The sequence below is a fragment of the Camelus bactrianus genome, chromosome 8, assembly GCF_048773025.1.
Source record: "Camelus bactrianus isolate YW-2024 breed Bactrian camel chromosome 8, ASM4877302v1, whole genome shotgun sequence".
In the NCBI taxonomy this organism is placed as follows: Eukaryota; Metazoa; Chordata; class Mammalia; order Artiodactyla; family Camelidae; genus Camelus; species Camelus bactrianus.
The window spans coordinates 89555148-89567496 of NC_133546.1; the positions used below are offsets into that span (position 1 = coordinate 89555148).

The 12349-nt window shown below is 41.7% G+C and overlaps 1 long non-coding RNA gene across 3 annotated transcripts in view; it reads right to left on the reverse strand.

The window, feature by feature from the left end:
• Window positions 1-1171: 1171 nt before the first annotated feature.
• Window positions 1172-12349, reverse strand: part of LOC141578413 (uncharacterized) — a 45710-nt gene continuing 34532 nt past the window's right edge. For 2 of the 3 annotated variants that reach the window (XR_012508808.1, XR_012508806.1), the window contains one exon: window positions 1172-4700. This is a non-coding gene — a long non-coding RNA (uncharacterized LOC141578413). Of the gene's footprint in view, window positions 4701-10593; window positions 10717-12349 lie in introns of all 3 variants that reach the window. The other variant, XR_012508807.1, reaches the window with a different exon arrangement.

The following is a 12349-nucleotide window of genomic DNA, read 5'->3' on the forward strand; positions in this document are numbered from 1 at the left end:
TTTAGGGGCTTTGGTTCCCACCTCTTCATAGCATTCCTGAGATGAGATCTGTGGGTTCACCCTCATTCTTGAGTGTATTGTGCATTTTTTCTAGAACCAACACACGCCACCGTGGCAGCACTGCTTTGACCACGTGCTGGGGCAGCATGTGCTTGTCAGTTCTTGGGTTTAAATTTTCTGTTCTAATTTCTATAATGGGGTATATTGACAGATACACTCCATGTAAACAGAAGCTCTGTGGGGTTTTCAGCAACTTCTAAGAACATAAATATTCCTGAAGCAGCTAATCTTCCTCCCAACAAGTGAGGAGCAAGCCGGCAAGTCCTGGGGGCCTGTGGCGGCCAAGCTGTGCAGCCCAGGCTGCTCACCGAGGAACAAGGAGAAAATTTTAAAACCTACTTCCATGCTGTCTTTCACAGAATCCCAGAAATGAACGTTTTAATATCTAAAGAGGGGTGATTTTTTAAAATAAATTTTTTATTTTTTTCCTTTTTCAGTTTTATTAGGTAGAATTTTTACAGTTCAACGTCACATACACATATTGCATGTAAATACATGTATAGAGCATACTGCATTTTTTGTTTACATATATGTACTAATTATTGTTTCTAAGAACAGATTAGAGCTTTAGATTTTTAAAATTAGTTACCAGACTTTTAAGGACATCTACAAAAGAATAAACAGAATATGGTAATCCAATCACAAAGGACAGTCAGATGTGCTTGCATATATTCAAAAAATCAAAACAATATTTAGTTCATTTGTGGTCTTATTATTATTGCTATTAATTTTAGATTCCCCATAAATGAAGTCATATGGCATTTTTCTTTCTCTTTCCACCCCACTTCACTTAGAATGACAGTCTTCAGGTCCATCCATATTGCTGCAAATGGCATCTTTTATGGCTGAGTAGTATTCCATTGTATATATGTATCACCTCGTCTTTATCCAGTCATGTGCTGATGGACATTTGTGTTGTTTACATGTTCCTTGTTCTATGTCCCTTCTGGCAACAATTACGGATTTTAAATATTTTCCACCTTAAAATCTTTCCTGAAGGAGATGTGGTAACAGGAATCAAAAACAGTTACAGCACAGGGTTGTGTGTGATGGGCCCTGGGGGCTTGGTAGAAAGGTTGGCAGAAAGGATTTCAGATTCTGATCAAATGAGTCCTCCTCTTGTAGCCCTGCTGACCGCCTCTCTCACGGCCTGCCCTACAAGTCTGACCAGTCCCTTCTGTGAATCCTACTGTATTGTGCACAAATTTTGTCCAATTGGTGTCATCCAGTAGGGACCTTAAGTGAGGCACCCAAGCTCCTGTGTTGATTTCTTCCATCAGCCCTTAAATTCCTTGGGAGCCAGGACGGTCTCATTGCCCCAAGGATCCCTAATTCCTAGTGAGATGCCTGATAAAGCTGATACTTAACAAGCACATGGGTCAAATGGAAAAACCTGATCAAAAAAAGGCCCTCATTTTTCAGACATGCCTACTTGAACACATAGTGTAAAATGACATGTCTTCTTGGATTTGCTATCAAATACTTCAACAAAGGACAAATAAAAGAACAAAGGTCTGAATAAAGGAAATATGGAAAAGTTTGTGAATTCCTTAATCTGGGTGATGGGCTGATTGTACTATACTTACTGATGTATACATAAGTTAGTTTATAATTTTACTGTCATTAGCTGAATGGCAAGTATTAATACGTATTAATTGAAATCCTTAGAACTGAATAAACTTACCCCACACAAAATCCTTAATATCCTAGTAGTTTGTATTTCAGAAATCTTTTCCCACAAAGACAGGAAAAAAGGGAAAGGCAGATCCGTGGAGTATTTCCACGTTGTCAAAAGACCAAAGGCCGATACAAAAGAAGAGATTGTAAAAAAGATAAAGAGGCTGAAATTAATGTCCGGAAAACATAGCTAACAATCCTAAATGGCCCAACATAACTAACCTCAGCACTGCTGCATCAAGAATGGGGCAAATAGCACCTAGTGGATTTTTTTTTAATAAATAAATAATGATCCAGTTCCTACCACAGGCAATTATGATAAGACTGAGTATAATTTCTAACACCAACTAGTGTACAAATCATAATTTCTACTTGATTCAAACTGCTTCTTCTATAAAATTTGAATCTTTTTATTCTTAAGACAGATTTGTGGCCTATGACCTAGTGATAAAATTTTCAACTGGCTTGTATTAAAATAGTTCACCATAGTGAGAGTTTATTACATCAAGTACTCCTTTTTGGGAAACCCATGTGCCTTGTTACCCTCTTTCATAAGATTTCCTGTGGAAAATTCAATCCTTCATTCAGGAAAAGGCTGAGCAATATATCTCATGGAAAACCTTCATAAACTGCAACACAAGAAAATGAAAATGAAAGTGAGCAGCCCGTGAAGCCGGCAGACACACAGCAGACGGCTGTGTTCCCGCCTCGAATTTCTGTAACCAGCAGGGAAAATGTGCATTTCAAGAAATAGACATAAACACTTTTCAGGACTTGAGCACACAATTTCCCTTTCAGGGTTTAGTGGGCTTCCATTTAATTCTATGAGAAATGTTTAAAACAACAGAACAACACCTGAGATAGGGTTTAAAGTAACTTTTATGTCTTAGTGAAAATAAAGCCAATGGATAGTTATCATTTTTACTTTATTTAATCTCACTCTCTTACTTTACCTCCCCAACCTCCTCCACAAAATGATGGTGAACATCCCCTCCTGGGTCAGAAAGCTAAGTGAAAACTACCAATCAAATGGAGGTGTGCTTTGTTGTTTATTTTTCAAAACAAACAAGTTTCATTCATATGATTTAATAATTAAGATCAGAAACAAAGTCTACTCAATAAATGGAAGCCAACACATGTCATCATAGCTGCTCATCAGGTTTGGCCCCACGTTACACACTTTTACATGGACATGTGCCATGTGCTGTCATGGGAAACGGTGAGTGGGGACAGGGCCTCTGCTCTCACAGAGCACACAGCCTGGTGGGGGAGGTGGTGTTCAATCATTGCCCTTTTTTTTTAATGTACTTACAAATTATGGGAAATGCTATTTAAAAAGAACAAAATGAGTCAATGAAAGTGGAAAATACAAGGACAGTATTTAGGCTGAGGGAAGACAGGGAACCTCTTTGAAGAGCTGACACTCCACTGAGACCCAAAGGACAACTCCGGTGCTGCAGGTGAAGGGCAGGGACACATTGATATAGGGCTGATATCCAGAATATACCAAAATCTCTTTAAACTCAACAAGAAGGATGAACAACCTGATTAAAAAATGAGCAAAATGCCTGAACACACACCTCATCAAAGAAGAAATCTAGATGCCAAAGAAGTCTATGGAAAGATGCTCCACAGCATCTGTCATCAAGGGGATGCAGACTGAAACAGTGAGGTACCACTGCACACCTGTCAGAACTGCCAAAAAGCAGAACACTGACAGCACCGAATGCTGGTGAGGATGTGGAGCGTCAGGAATTCTCATGCATTGCTGGTGGGAATGTAAAATGGCCCAGATATTTTGGAAGACGGTCTGGCAATTTTTTACAAAACTAAACGTACTCCTAACATATGATCCGGCAACTGTGCTCCTTGGTGTTTACTCGATGAAATGGAAACTTATGTCCACACAGAAATCTGCATACAGGTGTTAATAGCAGCTTTATTCATAATCACCAGAACTCAGAAACAACTAAGCTGTTCTTCAGTAGGTGAATGGATAAACTGTGGTCCAGCCAGAAAATGGACTATTATTTGGTGCTAAAATGAAATGAGTTATCAAGGCATGGAAATACATGGAGGAACCTTAAATGCATATTACTAAGTGAAAGAAGCCAATCTGGGAAGGTTCCGCAACTGTCTGATTCCAACTGTATGGTGTTCTGGGAAAGGTAAAACCACAGAGACTAAAAGATCAGTGGCTGTCAGAGGCTAGAGGGGAAGGAGCAATGAATGAGGTGCAGCACAGAGCATTTTAAGGTCACTAAGACAGACTACTCTGTATGATGCTGTGACGGTGCATACATGTCATTGCACATCTGTCCAAACCCACAGAGTGCACACCACCAAGTGTAAATCCTAGTGTCAATTCTGGGCTCTGGGTGATGATGACTTGTCAGTGCAAGTTCACCCATTGTCGCAAATGCACGCTCTGGTGCAGGCGTCAATAGTGAGGAGCTCTGGGGACAAACTGCAGTTCATACACCGAATCCAGCCCCAGCCAAAGCTGTTAATAAAACTCTGTGGGTGTGTGGAATGTCCAGCTGCTCTGGCGTCTGAACAGCAGAGCTGAGCAGCCGCACCAGAGATCAGGAGGTTTGCAGACCCTGAAATACTTACTCCCAAGCCCTTGACAGAAAAACTCTGCTGAGCCCTGTTCTAAACGAATCAGAATTCACCCTGATGAGACAGGACAGCAGGGCCCAAACCAGGCATGGTTAATGGGACTGAAGCAATGTTTTAGTTCCAAAACCTTTGCTGAAGTCCTGCAGATCCAGCGACAGACTGTAGCCAGGAAGCGTCTGCAGAAGGAGTCGGTAGCAGACCTTCCCGCCAGGCTCCGGGATGCCGGGGGCCGCACGCTGCACGGGGGCCACCCGCTTGAAGAAGGCGGACTTGCGGTGGAAGCCGATCAACTCATAGAGCTCGGAGAGGATGCTGCACTGCTGAATTCTCTCCTAGGAATGCTGAAGCACAGGGAGAAAAGCAACAAGCATCTGAACGAAACATGTAAGTGAAAAAAGACCCTTAAAAAATTTTCCCTTAAAACAGAGACCCAATGACACAGGAAGGAAGAGGAAGGCTGACTTCGTGCACTGATGGGGCCGGATGCAGAAATGCAGGGAAGCAGCGCTGTGCAGACGCTCCAGACCTCCTCTGGGCCCCACCTTTCCACGTTCCGCCTCTCCTTTTACTAGAAAGGCGCGTATTCCCTGAAACAGAGGAATCTGCTACCTAAACATGGGACACAGAGAAGGGAAAGAGGAAAAGGACGGGAAAGTAAAGGAACAACAGTTCATCTACACCCTAGTGTTTGGGCGGGACTTTCACCAAACACACAACCTCTCAAAGCACAGAGCACACAGTGAGAGGCTGACAGAGTGACTGCGACTTCTGCTCCTTAAACACAAGCTACCTGCCAGCACACGGTGTGCCCGTTACTGAATCATTACAATCATTTCAGAAACTATTACTACCCTGGCTCACAGGCAAGGAAATCTGAATCTCGGGGAGGATTTATTATCATCCTGGACAAATTCCCACGGCCAAGAAGTGTCAGAGCCTCCGGCAGACCCTGGACTAAAATGCTCCTCATCACCACGGGCCCTGAGCCTCAGGCTGAGGCCACGTTAGGTCTGCACGGGCCCAGAGCATGAGTCAGTGGGACAGGGAGTGGTCCCACTTGAAGTGCCAGGCCAAGGCCCTCAGGAACCTATGTAATGAAACCAAATACCCTAAGTGATTTCCAACGCACTTCCCTGTCCGGTAGGACTGTTCGGCACATCTGGCTTATCACCTGTGCACAGGCTGTGCAAGGGGCCCAGACAGTGACGTGACGTCCCTATGGAAGTGGCTCGGAGACCACTTCATCACAGGACAGTCTCTCCCGGCTTCCAACGTTAACTCTCCATTCCATTTCCAACTGGAAAGTAAGTTTAGACTTGTTTTCCTCTCCAGAAACAAAGACAGTGGTAACATCAGCGGGAAACTCAAGACTGAGGAAGCGTCTCCTGGCCATTTGGAAGGATAGGCTGGGGAGGGAACAGAGATAGGGATCAGAAAGACCAGTGTTCCAGTCCAAAGTCTGCACATCACTCGCTTTGACAGTTTCCTTATTAATACTGGTGATAAAATCTAATTATGATTGTTGGGAAAACTAAATGAAATAACGTATGCCACTAGCATAGGTGTAAAATCCTAAATGAGTGTTCCAGAAATGGACGTGACCATGGTTAGATACTGTCTGCCAAATCTTGTGTGCTAAGCTCACATCAGCCAGCCAGAGATGTGCCAGAGAATGCCTCAACAGCCAGCAGCCTTCTCCAAATTGGAAACTCACAGTGTCCGAAGAACAGGCAGTGGTGGATGCTTTGGGACACTCTGGAGGTAGCACTCCAGTGATGACTTTAAAAAGCTGGGGAGAATTTAGGGGAATATACAGTTCAAATACAGTAAACTCATTCCATGTCTACAAATATTCATCTGTAGCCATGATGATTCAGAGAGGAAATACATATTCAAACGTACATCATTTTCCCACATAAGTGCATCAAAACAATTTGGAAAGAATGTAACTTTCTTCTCTAGATCACACAGTAGGGATTACGAGGTTTGTACTGAAAGCCCTACGTGTAAATCATCTGCAAAAGTAACTGGGTCCATTATCAGTCATCATCATTTGAAGGGAAGGATGGAAAAGAACAAAGACAAGCTAATACGCTCCGGTATTTTGTTGGGTTACGATGTCACAGAGGAGACGGACGGGTCTTCAAGGAACCACTCTGCCGTGATCACGGAGCCAGGGAGCGGGATGGGCGGCAAGATGTAAGGCGCAGCCGTAGCTGTGCCCGCGCTTCGAGGCAGGTACCCAGTCACTTCGACAAGGTGTCAAAAGTGTATGTTAACGTCCTCATCACCTGTCATGCATTAAAGAGAAATGGAAACCTATAAACGGCCAATAACCTCGGTGGGTACACCGTCTAAAGAGCAACGTCACAGTTTGACAACTGGTCATCCCTTTTCCCTGGGCTTCATTATTCGAGAACCTTAAAAACCACTCCTCTGTCCTCAAGAAGTGCTGCCTACTTGTCCTATCTTTGGCTCAGGGATACAGCACGTTCACGTGGACTTTAATGTCTGCACAGATTTGACTGTCTTTCTCCAGGTTCACTTGTCCATTCTGAAGAGGCCTGAGTTAAGTCCAAATTCCATAAGATCAATTCCCTCCAGTGACAACTCAACGAGCCTGCAATTACAAACCAACTGAACAGGACTGTCCTCAGCTAAAAATGTCACCCGCCCTTCACTGCTTTCTTAATCTCCTGTCCTGGCTAATAGCAACAGACTAACACCACCCTCCACCATGTTCCCCAACTATGTCAAATAGAATGTAAGGTCCATAAAAGAGGAGACAACTCCATAGTCACCTCTGAATTCCTAGCATATATTAATGTCAATAAATAGAACTATGATTATGGCTTTCCTTTAAAACCTTTCTGGTTATTTAAATGAGACCATGGAAGGGAGGTGTTTGGGTCCAGTATCTTGATCCAGAAAACTCTGGAGACCTTTTTCGGAATGGCTGCCCACTGATTCATTCAAAACACAACTTCTCTTTCCGGCAGGAGCTGTGATTTTCTGCCAGGAGTTTGTTGTCACTCTCATGCCAGAACAGATTTAAACTAAATACTTACATTGGATATGTTATTTTTCCCCGCTTCCAAAAAAATTGACTTTCCTTACTTCCTTGCCTTGAGGAATGCATTTTTACTTTTCTTTCTAATTCACAATTTATAAAGCAGTATTCTCAGTATGTGCTTGGCCTTACATAAGAACAGCCATCCAACTCCCAGTGTGAGAGGCCTGGGGCTCACCTCCTACCCTCCTGTCAAGGCAACTGAAACACAATTCAGGAGCCAACTGGCCCCCAGGGCTTCTAAGGTTCACGTATCTCCCAGAATCCCTGCTTTCTGGTTTGACTTGGCTTCTGAGGATTTCCCCTCACTTTCTTGACAATTAGCTGTGCAGCTTGAAAGATGAGGAAGGAAGGTCTTATTTCTTAATCAGCATTTTAAGGAACTTATGTAATGAAGGTTTTCAAGAGTTTCTAGAACCCTCCATTGCCGAGACAGAAAACACACTAGATATATTCTAAATCTAGCTATCATGTGCATTTTTTTTTTGCTTTTGTTTTCTAAACTGCTAACAGATATTTTTGAATTAAAAAATAAAATAAGGCCCCAAATAGGATAGAACATTGAAGAGGAAACAAAATTAAAGGGCAAAGACAGAAAAATGATAAGTACTCTACAAAGTTAATAGAAAGAATACACTATAGATCAGATCAGCAGTTCTCAGTAACAGCTAATTGAAACCTGACCATGAGGTAAAATGTCTCTCCTGTCAGGCGACGGCCAACAGAAAACAGAATTAAATCAACAAACTAAAATTCTAAGTCTGGCGTGGTAGAGAATTCTACCAGCTAAATGTGTTTTCTTCTGGTAAAGAGGGAGACTCACAAGATCTTTCCTGTGGAGCCTGAGCCCAGGTGAGGATGGTGAAGTGAGCTCTGTAAGTACCCAATTAGCAAAGTGACTGATGAATAAAGAGACGTGAGCTTTGATGACAGAGATGATGCTACTATTCACTTGTCCTGTAAGTATGTCTTCACGTTCAATGATCAATACCTTGGCGTCCTCAGGGATTGAGATTATAGGAAAATGCACAGCCCGGGCCTAGACCTCCTCTGTGATTGTGGCACTGCACTTAGATGTTTCAAGGGCACCTCCAACTCCACCTGCAAATAGCTGACTTCACGGTGCTCCTCCCATAGCCGTCCTGCCCAGGGCCCCTTGTCGGGGGGCAAGGTCTGTCTGCCTCTCCCAGCTCAGTCCCATCACTCACAGATGTGACTGGACCCCTCCTTCAGGGCCCAATTTCCTCAGTCAACGAGTCACACCACCCACACCTCACCTACCAGGTTCTCACTGGCACTCCCTCAGCACTGACTCTGTGCTGGGGACCATGCTGCACATTGTGCACACGTTACCTCACTGGATCTCCACAGAAGTCCTGGGAAGTCGGTATATCACTGCTTCAATTAATAAGATAAATTGTTTCACTTCCTTGAGTGCATCATCCAAAGTGACACGGCTACTGAGCCACAAACCTGGGACTGAAAACCACTTGAAAATTGAACACTGCTACACCTCCCAGCCACCCTACTCTGACTCATCACATCACCTCCTGCTGAGACTTCTAAATGTTTCTAAGCATTCTACAAGACAAAAGTGATCTATGAGAGCACCCCTCTCCCCTACTTAAAATCTGACAATGACGTTCAACTTCCCTTAAGAGAAAGCCCCACCGGCCTGAGTACAGCCCAACGGCCCGGCATCTGCGTTCCCTGCGCGGCCGCGCCACCTCACCCACCACGCAGCGCTAAACGTGCCGTGTCCAGGACAGGGATGCTGACTCCGTACAACCCGGGGCTCTTCTCACTCAAACAATGATCACCCTGTTCAGTGCTGACTCTCAGAAAAATGTTTTCTCCGGATGAATCAGTATCTTTTTCCTTACAACTTCCCATCATTGATAATGAGCTCCCCCCAAAAGAGAGAAAACCTAATACTCAGACTCCTTATCTGTAAAGTATGAATAACAAGGAAATATGAGAGGTTTTAAGCGAAATAATATTCATGTGAAGCTAAGGGACAATTCCCAACATACAGTAAGCACTCAATATGTGCTTACTTAATATTAATAAAATAGATTCCATTCCAGCAACCTTAAATCAATGCTTTATGGCTTTGTCCAAAAGACTACCGACAAACTATTGGACGAACCCCTTTGAGCAGATCCACCCAAGCGTACTGGGATAGGTAAGACTTGACTCCAGTTATAGCTGCACCCAACCAGCACTACGGGGCGGGGGCAGTTTGCTCAAACTCTTACATGTTGTTTGAGCATTTAGTTGTAGTTATTGAATAAAGACAGGTATTATATAGTCAAAGCTCCTGAAACATAAATCTTCAAAGATTGATGCAAATTAGTTTCAAGTACAACACTCTCACTAGAAATTATTTGAAAATTATAGTCTTAGCTCCTCCACACATCTAAAGGGCATTTTCTTAATGTATCTGACTATAAACACTGAAAGGATTGTTTAAAAGAAATTAAGATGAAGCCATAATGAATAAGCTTTCAGTATAATCTGCACAATGCCCCAACCAAGGGTCCCACTTCTCACTTCCACATAGGTGTTCAGGTAGCTTAACCCGGGTCTTGGTTTCTTATGACACGGGGGTGGGAAGAATTGTGGATAGATTTATGTAGCAAATATAAATCTAGGGTATTTGCTGTGTAGGAATCCTAGAAATAAATAAATTGATATATAGTCCCACCCTTAGGAAGCTCAGCCTTTCCAATTACAACAGCATTAAAAATAAAATGAGAGATACATTTAACAAAATTTTACAAGATTTGCACATTGAACATTTTGAAGTATCACCAAAAAAAAATTAAAAGATCTACATATATGGAAGGTATCCCATGTTCATGGAATGGTAGACAATATTGTTAAAAATGTTAAGACTCCCGAAAGTGACCTACAAATTTAATGGAATCCCTATCAAAATTCCAGCTGACTTCTTTGCAAAAATTGAAGGACTGATGCCAAAATTCATATGGAAGTGCAAGGGACACAGGTCAGCCAAAACAATCTTGAAAAAGAAGAGCAAAGTTGGAGGACTCACTCAAAGGTTACTACAAATCTATAGTACTCAAGTCATTATGGTACTGGCATAAGTTTGGATGCATAAATCTATGAGACACAATAAAAAATCCAGGGGGGAAACTTACATTTACAGTCATTTTTCCAGAAATGTGCCAACAAAACTCCATTGAAAGAATAGTCTATTCAACAAATGGTGCAGAGACACCTGGGTATCTGAAGGCAAAAGAATGAATCTGGAATCTGGACCACTGTATTTTATATAACAAATAAAATATTAATTCAAAATGGATCATAGACGGAAACATAAAAACTAAATGTATAAACTTTCTAAAAGAAGACATAGTTTAAATATTTGTGGTTCAAGGATATGCTATGGCTTCCTAGATACAATACCAAGAGCACAAGTGAAAAACAAGAAAGATAAAATGGACTTCATCAAAATTAAAACCATTTGTTACAAAGGACATCATCAAGAAAGTGAAATGAAGGGGAAGGGGGTAGCTCAAATGATAGAGTGCGTGCTTAGCAAGAAAAATAAAATGAATAAATCTAATTACCTCCCCTAGAAAGAAATTGTTTTAATGTTTAAAAAAACTAAAGTGAAACGACAATCTGCAGAATAGGAGAAAAATTTTGCAAAGCATATATCTAATAAGAGACTAGTATCCAGGATATAAAACAAATGCTTACAACTGACCAATACAAAGAAAATCGAACCAATTTTTAAATATGCCAAGTATTTAAATAGATACACAATTGGCCAATAAGCATATGAAAAGATGCTCAGCATCACTAGCGAAATCAACATCAAAATGATATCTGATTTTACACTCACTAGTATGGTTATAATCAAAACATGGACAATAACAAGTGTCGGTCAGGAGGCAGAGAAATGGGAACCCTCAATACGCAGCCATTGGAAAGGGGCAATGGTGCAGCTTCTTTGGAACAGCCTGGTGTTTCCTCAAAAGGTTAGAATTATATGGCACAGCAATTCCACTCCTACATATAGAGTCATCCCTCAGTATCCTCGGGGGGTTCGTTTCAGGAACCCCCCACCCTGGATACCATAATCCAAGGATGTTCGAGTCCCTTTACAACCAGCCATCTGGATCCATGAAGTGGAAACTACAGATATGGCGGGCCAACTGTACAGCCAACAGAATGAAAATATATTCTCACAAAAACTTGCACATCAATATTCATGGCAGTATCATTCAGAGTAGCCAAAGGTTACAAACAATATCCATCCATCAATGAACGGATAAACAAAATTACCAAGAATAGTCCCACAAACTGTTGGTCATTGAATCTTTGACAAAGGAGGTGAGACCATACAATGGAGTAAAGACAGCCTCTTCAGAAAATGGTGTAGGGAAAAGTGGACAGCTGCATGTAAATCAATGAAGTTAGGCTACTCCCTCACAGCATACACAAAAATAAATTTAAAATGGCTTAAAGACTTAAACATGTAGACAAGACACTATAAACCTCTTAGAAGAAAACATAGGCAAAACATCTGACATACATCTCAACAATGTTTTCCTAGAGCAGTCTACTCAAGCAATAGAAATTCAAGCAAAATAATATAAGTAGGATCTAATTAAACTTACAAGCTTTTGCACAGAAAAGGAAACAAAAAGACAATCTATGGAATGAGAGAAAATAGTTGCAATAAATGAAACTGACAAGGGCTTAATTCCCAGAATATGTAAACAGCTTTTACACTTAATAAGAAAGAAAAACAAACAATTCAATTCAAAAGTGGGCAGAAGTCCTAAAGAAACTTTTCTCCAATGAAAACATACAAATGGCCAATAGGCACATGAAAAAAATGCTCAATATCATTATCAGAGAAATGCAAATCAAAACTGAAATCAA